We start from the raw sequence: 12,879 nt of genomic DNA, 5'->3' as shown, positions 1-12,879 counted from the left end.
TGTACCTTTTTTTGCAAGATTGAAATCTTCATTTGAGAAAAGAAAAGCACCAAGTTCATTCTTTTCCGTCATTACATGAAGAATACACAGATCATTTTGTATGTATATTAACGTAAGTAGTAAAATTATTTCGTACTGATGATAGTTTACATCATTTGTGACTGTAGCTATAAAGGGTAATTTGTAAAAACTGTATGCATTTTTTAAGAACTCTAAAAGTCAGTGTACACTGCATGAATTTTGATTTAATTCCATGAAAGAGGTCTGGTTGATATCAGCAGAACCAAACAAAATGTCTGGTTTAAAAGATGTGAATGAATAAAAAAAAAAAAAAAAAAGTAAAATTAACAGTACTTTGACACAGGATTTATGACAGTGAAATCATTTATAGAATCTATGTGATGTTTTATAATCAACCATGTTTCAAGTTTTATGTTACATAACTTTTTAGAAGACATGGGACCCGTTGCATAAAAGTTGCTGTTGGGGTAACTTTGCCATCAATGGTAACTACCATGGTAACAATACTCAACAGCCAATCAAAATCAAGAATTCCATGGAAGTTACCATTGGATGGCAAAGTTACAATAATAGTAACTTTTATGCAATGGGCCCATGGTCTCCTCTTTTGTGAACGTACCAATAAAAAATACAATTATTAACCTCTCCCAAGGAAATCATTATCTGAATTCTAATCACTGTACGATTTCAATTAATATAATTTAAGGCTGTACTGATGTCCACATATACTTCTTCAATGTCTTTTCATCTCTTGTTTTCATTCAGTGATAATTTGAAAAAAAAAGAACTGAACAATTTCAATATGTGTGCATTTTAATGGATGTTGAAAGTATTGTTGTCTTATTTTAGAATGCTGTGCTCATGTATGTCTGATAAGATCACATTCCTTGCCATGGCAATGCTCAGTTAAACTGAAATAAGGAGCTGTAAATTTTACATTCCAAGTGTTAGGTGAACATCACAGTTGAGCATCAATTATGTAAATTTGATAATTGATATCACTTTGTAACTGCAAAATGTGCACATATGTTGGCTTAAAGTCATAATGTAGATTGAAACATTTTATCCTTTATCTTTGTGATGTGAATTCTCGGAGATTCAACAGAGTAGACTTGTACGTACCAAAGTATTTGGGTTGGCTGATTTTTTTTTTTTCAAAGAAGACCCAGTAAATCTTCAGTTTGATTTTTTATAGTTGTGAAATGTAGAAGTTTTGAATCATTTGTTTTGTAATCATATTTTATATGATCTCTCATGTTCAGTAATATGAAAGAATGATAATTTATGTTCTACTTGATGTCATGTGGTGTTTTTAGCAAAAAGGAAACAAGTGAAATTTGATTTCACTCTATATAAGCTGCAAGTTTTCTTTTTGAAACATAAAGTGGCAATTCCACATCAAGCCCAATTTAGCCTTTAAGATCAAAAGCAGGCGAACAAAATAGGAGAAGTTTCATTCATATTTGACCAAAAATTTGCATTGCAAATGATTAGTCGCTCTGTTTTTGGCGTTGTGTAGAATAAGAAAATGTATTCTGTCAATTGCGCACACACAAAATTTCAATGTTTCACTGGGTATTATTTACCTTGTGGTTTCATGAAAATGTTCTTTTAAAGGTAGAACATACTCACTTATGAAACATTGATTGTCCGTTTGATCATTTTTATCCAATAAAATCTGACTGGTATCTGATTAACCCATCTGATTAGACTAGCCGTGATTACTCTAACAAGACTTCATCCACCCAGCTGAGTTTACTGATCTTTGCTGGATATGGAATTGAACTCATTTCACATGTTTCACTTCAGGTTAGCTTAGGTTTGTGGACTGTACCAAGGACTATCAAGCTTCTCTTTAAATGCTGCCATAGTTTTCTGTGCCAAAGTTGAAGTGAACTTTACAGATGTCTCTCCAGGTTGTTTTGTGTAGCTCCGTCTTGCTAAGATGGCTATGGGTATGACTCGTGTATGGAAGGTTTGCATGGAGACAAATGAGGGGGTCGGTGCAATATAGTGCTAACCCACACTTTTGTTAAAATTGAGTTACAGGCATTTTCATAATCCTTATCCTTCACTCTAACCTCCGTGAAAAATATCATATTTGAATTCAACCAAAAAGATGGTAAAAAATGCATGCATTCATGTTTTATTTATGTACAATGTATGGACTTTCCAAACCTTCAACAGCGATTATCTCAAAATGACTATTGTTTGGGTTAGCACTATATTGCACCGACCCCCTCAAATATACATTCATTAACGAATTTGACTTGCTCTTTTGATATACGAAATAAAGATATCATGCAAATGTACTTATAGGGATATAGTGAATTCTTTTTAAATAGTATATACTTATTCAAGTTTGTTCCAAATGAGAGGGAAATGCAGATTTATGTGTTGGGGGGGGGGGGGGGAAGGGGGTAGAGCTCGTGGCTGGTTGAGTAAGGGGTTGACAATTACTCCATCCCTGCAATGTCTTCTGATAGTCATAATAGTAACATGGATACATGTAAGTTATATAACGCTCTGTCTAGGGGAAGGTGCATTGTGTCTTTTGTTAATCAGTAGTATTTAAAGGGGAACTCCAGTCAAAATATAAGTTAGTCCGTTAAGAAAGAGTAAAATATTACGAGTTCAACGGTATAAATTTGATTGAAATCGGATGGAAAATAAGCTAGGTATGACATTTTGAAGTTTCGCTATTTTTTTTTTTTTTTTTTGGGGGGGGGGAAACAGTTCTTGAACAGTCAATATGAATATGCAAATGACAAAGTGAGCATGTCATTCCCTCACAACTTACCACTAGATTATTTTGTACATAAAATTTTGAAATTTCCAGTTTTTCATTCAAACGCAATTATAGAAATGATGCTCGTGGCTCAAATCCTCATACATCTATTCCAACTGATCATTATTCTGAAGTTATTCAACCAGGAATAACGTCATGTTTTAGACTTCAATGTTAGAAACATTGAATTTTCGTCATTTTTTTTTTTTTGTACACTATCAATGGAAAATTGTGAGGGTATGACATGGTTAGCTAACTCATTTGCATATTCGACCCACTGTACAAGAACTGTTTAGAAGAAAAACTATAAGAACTTCAAAATTTCATAACTTCCTTATTTTTCATCCAATTTTAGTCAAATTTTTACCGTTGAACTCCTAAAATTTTGCTCTTTTTTTATCAGACTAACTTATATTTGGACTGGATTTCCTCTTTAAAGGGCACCCAAACCCAAAGAGCAATGTGGACTGAGTGAAAGCAGCAACATTAGTAGATGACATCAGTGAAAGTTTGAGGAAAATCGGAAAATCGATGAAAAAGTTATGAATTTTAAAGTTTTGGATGAGGAGACTACTAGAGGTTATGACGTATGAGTGCACAACAATATAAAGAAAATATAGAGGGATTGCCACAAAAATTCATTTTCATGAAAATTACACACTCCATCAACATGATACTGACATATGTTAAGGGTAGCAATTATTCCCTCTACTTTCTGAAAGCGGTTAGACAAGTGCTCTTACATTATGCTAGAAAAGATTGACAGATGAGGTCACTGGCAGAATCTACATTTGGAATTTTTTTATGGGCGTATCCAAGTAAAGATAGAAGAAAAAATATTATGAAGATACATAAAACATGTTACAGTAAAATATCGTTTTGCGTCATATGAGTACCGGTATCTTGAATCAACACAAGTCAATATGCATGTTCACCGAATAGGTCCTTTAAGGAGAGTCTCATTGAAGCCTTTCCCAAGGGACAGAAAGCTTTACAGATCTTTCAAATTACCCAATGAGTGAAATTTTCAGCTAAAGATCCAGTGATCATGTCTCAAATCTTATCCCACCGAGTAATCACAGTTGATCGAAATTATCCTTCTCTATACAAAACCTAAACACACTTGTCGTGCACACAAAACAAAAAACTTTTTGTTTGTTCGATACGCCCACTAAAGCATGCCTGAAATCAAGGGTGCGTGGAAAAAGAGGGAAAAGAAGAAGATGATTAAAAAGAACAGTGAGGAGAAGAAGTTCTATATGTGGGATAATTGAACACCATGACATTCACTCCTATTGACACAACTAAGATATGCGCTCACAAGAAATTACACCAACACAGCGTAAATTTGTTGGTTCACTGCTCTGCTGGGTATATAGGCCAGTTGTATTTACTCTCAACAAAAGAGGGCAGAAGTGGCTTTGTCAAGACCCCCTTAATTGTAGCTATATTATAGAGAGGGAGAGAGGGAGCGAAATGATCCAAATCAGAAGTAATAATATTTCTTAGCGATGTTTCCAGAAAATTCCGGGCTGCATTGGTCACATGTACATGGTATCAGGAGTGTCTGCTGAGTGTGAAATTTAAGCCATGAGGAAGTTCATTGCTATTGAAAATTATCGAGTTGTTAATGACAGAGTTGATTTACATAACTCGCTGTTGAAAAGGAGGGTCAAGTGGTATTCCAGGATACTCTGGGATTCCCCAAGAGCATCGTGCTTACACCAGCTGGCCTAGTATTGATCAGACATATTGGTATTCGCGTTGTGACAAGTGCAAATTGCGAACGTATACAGGAGTGAGGTTAAGCGAGAACACTGCTTGCTGAAAGCTCATTCTGTAGTATTGTTGTAAATAGATACATGTAGGCCTACTTTGATAGATTTGGACTAACGAATGAGTGACAGTCGCCACCTTGTTCTTGAATGTTTGCATGTTGGATCCTTCTGCCAGGTTTAAGTACCTTATTGCTATTCCAGTGGACGAAGAATTTGAACGGAAAAGGGAACCAACCAAGGTATTTCACCACTCCATTTGTTTGTTCATATAGCGAGGTGAGTTCACAGTTCATGTTGCTTCGGCTGTTGATTAATTAACCAAGATCGGGATCAACGAGACAGTGTGACGTTATCCTAAAATGAACAGACATAAGACGCTAATCTGATTGCATACTGCTGTCTGTGTGACGTGTTTGATATAGCCGCCCAACACAAAATCAATAATATAGGCCCTCCTTTCCGATATTGGCGTATTGGCGTATAATCCCCCCCCCCCCCCGAAACCCCCTTGTCTTTGGACTCAGATATAAAATTTTCAACTGCAATTTGATCAGCAAAATGAAAAAAAAAAAAAATATCACGCAACAATTTAAGAAGTTAGTTATTTTGTTTTTGTTTTGTTTTGTTTTGTTTTGTTTTTTTTGCTACTGCCAATTAACTACATTGATTAATTTTGTCACATCTCTTTATCCTAGTGTTTTTATCATAATAATTAAGTGCAATGACACAACTCCATGCACTGGTGTTTGTTTTGTCATTGCTGGTGAGCCCTCCACCTCCAGAGACTGTGTACCTAGGAACGCATCAGTGAAGACAGACGAGCAGGACAAGAGGTGATACCACGATTTAGCCATGCACATTATCCACCTGGATATACGGTTTTTTTTTTCCTTACTTTTTTATTGAAAATTTTCTAGATATTTCAGCAAAAGTGTGCATTAGATTGTTGAATTTCAGCTCTACAAATGCAAAAGCTCCGTCGTGTGTGCGTGTGTGTGTGTGTGTGTGGGGGGGGGGGGGGGGTCGGGGTAGGGGGAATACCCCCCACGCACACCCTCAACCTAATATATTTTCATACACTTTAGTACACATAATGATGGCTGCACCCGCGGAACAAGAGGTGACAAATTTCAATATTTATAGCCATTCACATTGTCCCCGCTTCTTACTTTTCTATCAAAAATTTTCCAGATATCCCACAAAAGTATACACCACATCGTTCAATTTTGATTCTACAGAAGCCCCTTCCCACACCCACTTCCACCCTAACCCCCATCCGTTCATCCTCTATACACGCGCATAGCAAGAGGTTGAAAATACCACTTAGATAATTAACTTTGTAGTCATTCACATTACCCCTGAATGTCTATTTTTTTCTCTCGTGTTTTTTTTTCATTCCAAATCTTCCACATATTCTATACCAAAAAGTGTTTACCGGATCGTTGAATTTCAGTGTTGATAATACAGCATCCCCGCTCACGGTTTCACCCCCGGTCCCCCACAGAAACCGTATACCACTTTAAGTTCCTTCCGTCCGGCCTGCATAATAAAGCTAATGACTTGATCAAGAAAACATTATCAAATATTGTGAAAACATCAGCTGCTGACAAAAGGCAGTGAGAGGATGGAAGTGGTCAGTTGATTTATGGGTGACACGACATTTGCTCCTGCGACAATTGCTCCGGTCTTATTTTCTCTAAGGACTTAGGGTTAGGGTTAGGGTTGTGCTAGGGTTTTAGGTTTAGTTTGATGTGAGAATTAGGATTAGGGTTAGGGTTATGTTTATGGGTTGAATTTACGTTTGGCTTAGCATGCAGATATATCATGGGAGTAATTGTCGCAGGAGCAAATGTCATGGAACCGATTTATGATGTAGTGGAATCATTGCATCTATAAAGCACTATTATGTTTGTTGATAGTTTGTACAAAATAATGCCCTGTAACTGTTCTATGTATTGCAAGAACAGAAGTATAGTTAGTATTATACAGCTCAATATCTAGTAGAAGATTTGGTGCAGAGATAAAGAATTTAAAAAGCTCCATCTAATTTTTCTGCAATTAAGATATCCAGTGGAATTCAGAGGTGCCACATTCGTTTCATTTCATGACTGCAGATGATAGCGAAATTCACCCAGAAATTGATGGATGAAGCACTACAACATGACAGAGAAGTTGCTTGCCCATGCACAAAATCTATACTGGCCCATGTTGAAATCACAAAAACAAACAAAAAGCAAAACAAACGCACATCTGGCTCTTGAAAAGCCAAACAGAATATTGTCTTTCTTCGTTTTCTAAGAGGAAGGAAAAAAGCGCTACGTTTGAGATGAATTCTACATTACAACTATCGGTTGCGATGAAAATGGATATATACGGAAGATATAACGATATGTACACAAGAACTTTTTTTCCTAAAACACATTTTTTACTTACATATAAATTCATCTGTTCTTATACTTGTGTTGTTATTCACAGAAATGTGGAAATCCTTCTATACTATATATTTCTTTCTCAATTTTCAAAGGTGGTATTAATTAATCCAAAGTGATAGTCTTATATTTGTAATACTCTTCACCACATAAGAGGTAGTGCTGATAAGGTGTGAGTAGGCAAAAACATTCACTGTTACAAGGCAAAAGGGGCTTATATCTCATGCAAGATACATTTTATGGGCTAATTGATCAGTGTCTTACTTATGCTTACAATACAACTCAAAGAAACCTGCAATAAAGAACTGTTGCATTCCACTTTTCCTGAAGGTGCTGTAGTAGTTCCAATGAATTGTCTGTTGCCATGGATCAAGTGCAACTGCAGTCCCTACAACATAATGGTGAGTATATAAAATGACATGTCGTCCCGTGTAAATTTAAGTTCCTGATTAAAAAGAAAATATGTTTTATGTCTGCTCATAATTATGGCTTAACTTCAGTGAAACTAAAAAGACAACATTATGATTCTATTTGGCTGCAGAGTGATGTGATCATAAATGAGATGAGCTTTTTATGTTAAATGTCAAGGATATTATGTCTCAGCATCTGCTTGAAGTGAAACCAGCTTGTGCATTTCTCTTACAAAGGACGATTGTTTGCTGTGCTATAATAAGAATAGAAGGAACACGTTTATGTGAGAAATCTCTATTACCAGTAGGCCTACGTTTTGACTGACTTGATTCCTTAATCTGAGTCTGTGTAAATGATCTTTACTATCATGTACATATTGCTGGAGGAAATAATCTCATTTGTTTAATTTTTTTGTTGTTGCATTTATTGCAATAATGATAGTACTAGTAGTAGTAGTAGTAATAATAATAATGTTGATAACATAAACAATAATAAATTTTATTATCATTATTATTCTCATCATCATCATTATCATAATATGTATCAAAATCTATACAGTATGAGAGATAAAGAGAAAACTGTGTGTAGCTTTGTAATAAGCCAATTCGGAGATAGCTCATGTGCACAAGTGGGTACAAATGACCTTTCATTTTTCTCAGCTGGTTAGGCACTTCACTCGATTCAAAGCGACATAATGCATCAGCTTGCCTAACATAGCAAATTATGGAACTCGTATTCAAACAAAGAATGAACCTGCGGAGATCAAGTGAAGAGAATGGTTCGTCTACATATCAACGATATGGGAAGCATCTATTTCAGTGTGCTGTTATGAATGCATGAACATTTTTTTTTTTCTGCCAACGTTGCCAAATACCAGGCTTCCTATCAGGTGGATGTACTGGCAGGCACCGTAACTATGGATTCCATGAATAATCATTGCATCACAGATGCTCATCTCGGTTAATTTAAAAACCAACCTGTCTCTTAGTACAAATGACCTTTTTCTGCTCATGCTCAAATTGGAACACCGAAGTGGCTTATTTTTATTCGTCCTACTGTTCGTCCTTTTGGGGGAAAAATGCTGTTGAGTTAAAGAGTTGGTCTCCGCCGGAAAATATATGATATATGATATAAATACATAATAATTCTGAATCCATCCAGCTTTAGGAGAAATTTTGTAGATAAGCAATGTCAGCGGTAAAGCATGCGATTGGATGGGATATACAATGTAATGTAAACATTAGTTTAGAACGTTAAGGAGACACAAATTATGGTCGTATGTCTCATTAATAAAACAAATGTTTCCCTAAGGCTGGATCCATAGTTATTTGATATATATATATATATATATATATATATATATATATATATATATATATATATATATACACACACATACATACACACACGCACACACACACACACACTGTGTGTGTGTGTGTGCGTGTGTGTGTGTGTGTGTGTGTGTGTGTGTGTACATATAATATACATAATATATGTACAGGAGCAGTACCGAAGGAGACTCTGACGTTGGAAAACTACCAAAGGGAGTTAGCGGAGCCTGCCATCAGTGGCCAGAACACTGTCATTGTTGCTCCCACTGGGTCAGGCAAGACGTACGTCTCTGTGGCCGTGGCTCTAGAGGTCCTCAGGAAGACCAAAGGAGAAGGGAAGATCGTCTTTGTGGTGAATCAGGTTGGTTGCCGAGCAACAGACTCACTTTGTTGTTTTTTTTTTCACTATTGGATATAGGTATTGCTAGTACACAATAGGTATAATCTAAATTTCATTGGACCAGTGTGAGGTGAAGATTGAGCAAAATATAACATTTTCATGTGTGCAAGTGTGTGATGACTTGTACAATAAAATCCTTTTGACTGATTTGATTTGTGTGTGTGTGTGTGTGTGTGTGTGTGTTTGTGTTTCTGCCCTAGTATTTCAGTTTCAGTATTTTTGTTGGTTGTTTGGTACAGTGCAATTAACCCATTTTTAAAGCTGTCCTCATTCGATATCCACTGACACTTTAAGTAACTCTGATGATTTATCATGTCATTGTATATATGTTCACTTTCCGATATGAGAGATAATGATAGTTATCATAGTGTTGTAAATTCTTTAAAAAAACATACAGAATCAAAGTACCGTATTCATTTAGCTCCCACTTAGCCGAGTTATAGTCTCGAGTGAAGGCGAGCTAGAGCGAGATTTCACTCGAGTGAACTCGCGTGAAAATTTCTTTCCACCTAGCAGAATTGTAGTGGCGAGTCATGGCGAGTTGGGACGAGTTAAACTGTAACTCGGCTAAGCAGGAACCATGTCATAGAGAAAAGTCTATAGTGCTGTGAAGCCTATGCATAGTCAATATTTGAGAAAAGTATTATAACGTTACGTCCTCTTTAGACTTTGCATTATGAAGGGAAAGAAAAAAAAAGAAAATTGGATGAGATATGCTGGCGATGTTCGTTGTTCCGAATGCTCGTTATATCTAAATACACAAATTCCTCATACCTATAGATGTTCGTCAATCTGAAAACGTTAATCCACAAATGAAAAGAAGGTGCGTAATAACGAACATTTGGCACTGTTTGGAATGAAAAACTTATTTCGTTTTCGGATTAACGAACCTTCAGATTAACGAATCATTTTTTCTTCTTCGGATCAACGAACTTTCGGAATAACGTACGTACCTTATACTGTTTTCGGATTAACGAATCCTAGGAATAACGAACCTTATTTCATTTTCAGATTGACGAGCATTCGGAATAATGTACTTTAGTTCATTTTCGGATTAACGAACCTTCGGAATAAAGCCACAAACAATAACAAATGTTTGGATTGACGAAACCTATTTCATTTTCGAATTAACGATCATTCTAATTAGGTATGGGGAACTTCTGTGTTTAGTTGATTTATTTTTAATGAAAACATGTGAGTCATCTCAATATTTGCATGCCCTTGTGCTGTTTCATGAAAAGTGAAAATTACTCCGATTGACCAAAAATCATCATATATTTCGTGAAATTTACCCATAAATCTTATTCAGTTGTCTCATTTTCTAGTGCATAAGTGAGTAATTTAGTTTTGATTCATCCAGGTAAATGAAATCACATCATCTGGTGTCTGGACTTTATACTGTTTTAATTCCGAGAACGGGACGTCCGATCGTGGACGGGAAAAGTCGTTATCGATCAGCTCAGACGAACTGTCGGTGTTATTGTCCGGAGAAATTCTCCGGATGACAGAGCTATGCACCCGGGAGAGGTTGTGTTGCAGACCCCTACCCTTTTCAAGGGCGTGGTTCTCGGAGTTGACGTAGAAGGCTTCCCGGACCCCCTTTTAACCAACAGAGGCTCTTTGTCTATAGGATAATTCAATTCACTTCAATTCAATTCGATTTTACTGTCCGTTTCTGGAAATTTGTTTTGTTTACATGTATACATACATCAATACATACATATACAAAACACACCTATAACATAAGACACACAAGAGATATATCAATATCATTGTAAAAAACACATAACATTAAAAGAAATATTAATCTGTATGAGTCAACATTGCGTTAGATGTGATGAGCATACTATAACAATATACGTGCGTGTAAATAAGCATCAAATTAATAATAATTATATAGGACAAATGAATGCATGTTTATGTCTAGATAAATGATTGTACATGTATAAAAATCTTGAAGGTTATATGAGCACATCTATTCACATTCATCAGCTATTCACCCACGAAAACGTCAGCATCGTGACAATGAAACATGTCCAGCAGAGCAACGCCGTGGCATAGGGGTCTCGATCGATGCCTTATGTCAGCGGGCTTTCGGAGAAAATCCAACGGATCCCTTCATTCTAGCGAGTTTTCTTTCACTTCAAACCGGCTGAAAAAAAAAATGCACCATAGCAGAAACTTGCACCCTGAAGAATAAGGTGCCAAAGAAGAAGAAAAAAAAAAAAGAAAGAAAGAAAAGAAAGTCCTACGCCATTTAATGTCAAGAGGAGGATTGCAAGAGAATTACCTCTGTGAAACCAAGCAGCCTCTTCATAAGCGGTTTACATCGAAGACCAGGTACACTGGGCATCGATTCGGCCGTCTTCTCCCACCTGCAGACCTTCAAACACAACTTCCTTGACAAAAATGTAAGCTAGACAAGGGGCCTCGGTGCCGGTTTGAGAGGGGGTCCGGGAAGCCGTCTTACGTCAACTCCGAGAACCCCACCCTTGATAAGGGTAATAGGGGACTGCAACACAACCTCTCCTGGGTGAACAGCTCTGTCGTCCGGAGAATTCCTCAACGACTAAAAATGACATCGACCGAGTGTCTAGCCGATAGGCAACGGCGCTTTCCCGCCATCGGGAGTCAGACGAGCTGACGAAGCATCCCAAATCGGACGTGAAAACGTTCTCGAAATTAAACAGTATGAACGTAAGTCCAGATGAAGTCATTTAATTTTGTGCCTTAATCATTACTGAGAAACTTTATTAATTGATTCTGAAGGTACCTCTTGTGCATCAGAAAAGCGCTCTCTTCAAGGAGTATATAGACAAGGTTGCCTACGTCTGTGGTGATCACGGACTCTCCGCCCCCACTCGACTTCCCCTGGAGGTTCTCTTAGAGGAAAACAGTGTGGTGGTACTGACAGCCCAGATTCTGGTGGACGCGCTGGTCAAAGGTCAAGTCTTCTTGAAGGACATTGACCTCATCATCTTTGACGAGTGTCATGAAACCAAGGTAGGGTGTTTATGATCGGGCAGCTGGAGAAGCAGCATTGTCTAGTATTAATGTTGACATCAATCCTGAATGAGTTTTTTTGTTGATCAGCACACATTCATTGGCCTGATTTCTTTGCTGATTGTCACATAGTCATGAACTGAGGGTTTTTAATCCCACCAGAATGGGACCAGAATCCTCTATTTATATTGAATTATTTTCAAACCAAGAGATTCACTAGAGATTATTGATCGGGCCAATTGGAAAGCTGGAACTTGGAAGGGAATGACACATCGTCACTTCCTATAATTTGCATAGTGATTGCAGTTGATATTTTGTACATGTAATATGTGTGTGTGTGTGTGTGTGTGTGTGAAAACAAGTAGATTTAGGACTTTGATTACTTTCTGATTTGTTTTAGATTTAAATGATACTTCTTTTTCTTTGTTTGTTTTTATATCTGTTGCAGTCAACTTAAAGGTGATGTCTTATTTCAATTTCTAAGTCATTATACAACCATACATCCACAAAGCTCTGCAATTTTAGCGTACAATGTTTTTATGTGTTACACCCCTCCTCCCAATTATACTATATATATATATATATATATATATATATATATATATATATATATAAATTATATATATATATATATATATATATATGTATATATTCATACGAAAGCTACAGTGCCACAATAGATTTGAGTTTTTAGCATCACTTCCCAACCTCTTTA

The sequence above is a fragment of the Diadema setosum genome, chromosome 8 (genome assembly GCF_964275005.1).
Source record: "Diadema setosum chromosome 8, eeDiaSeto1, whole genome shotgun sequence".
NCBI lineage: Eukaryota > Metazoa > Echinodermata > Echinoidea > Diadematoida > Diadematidae > Diadema > Diadema setosum.
Note: the sequence above shows the minus strand (reverse complement) of the source record.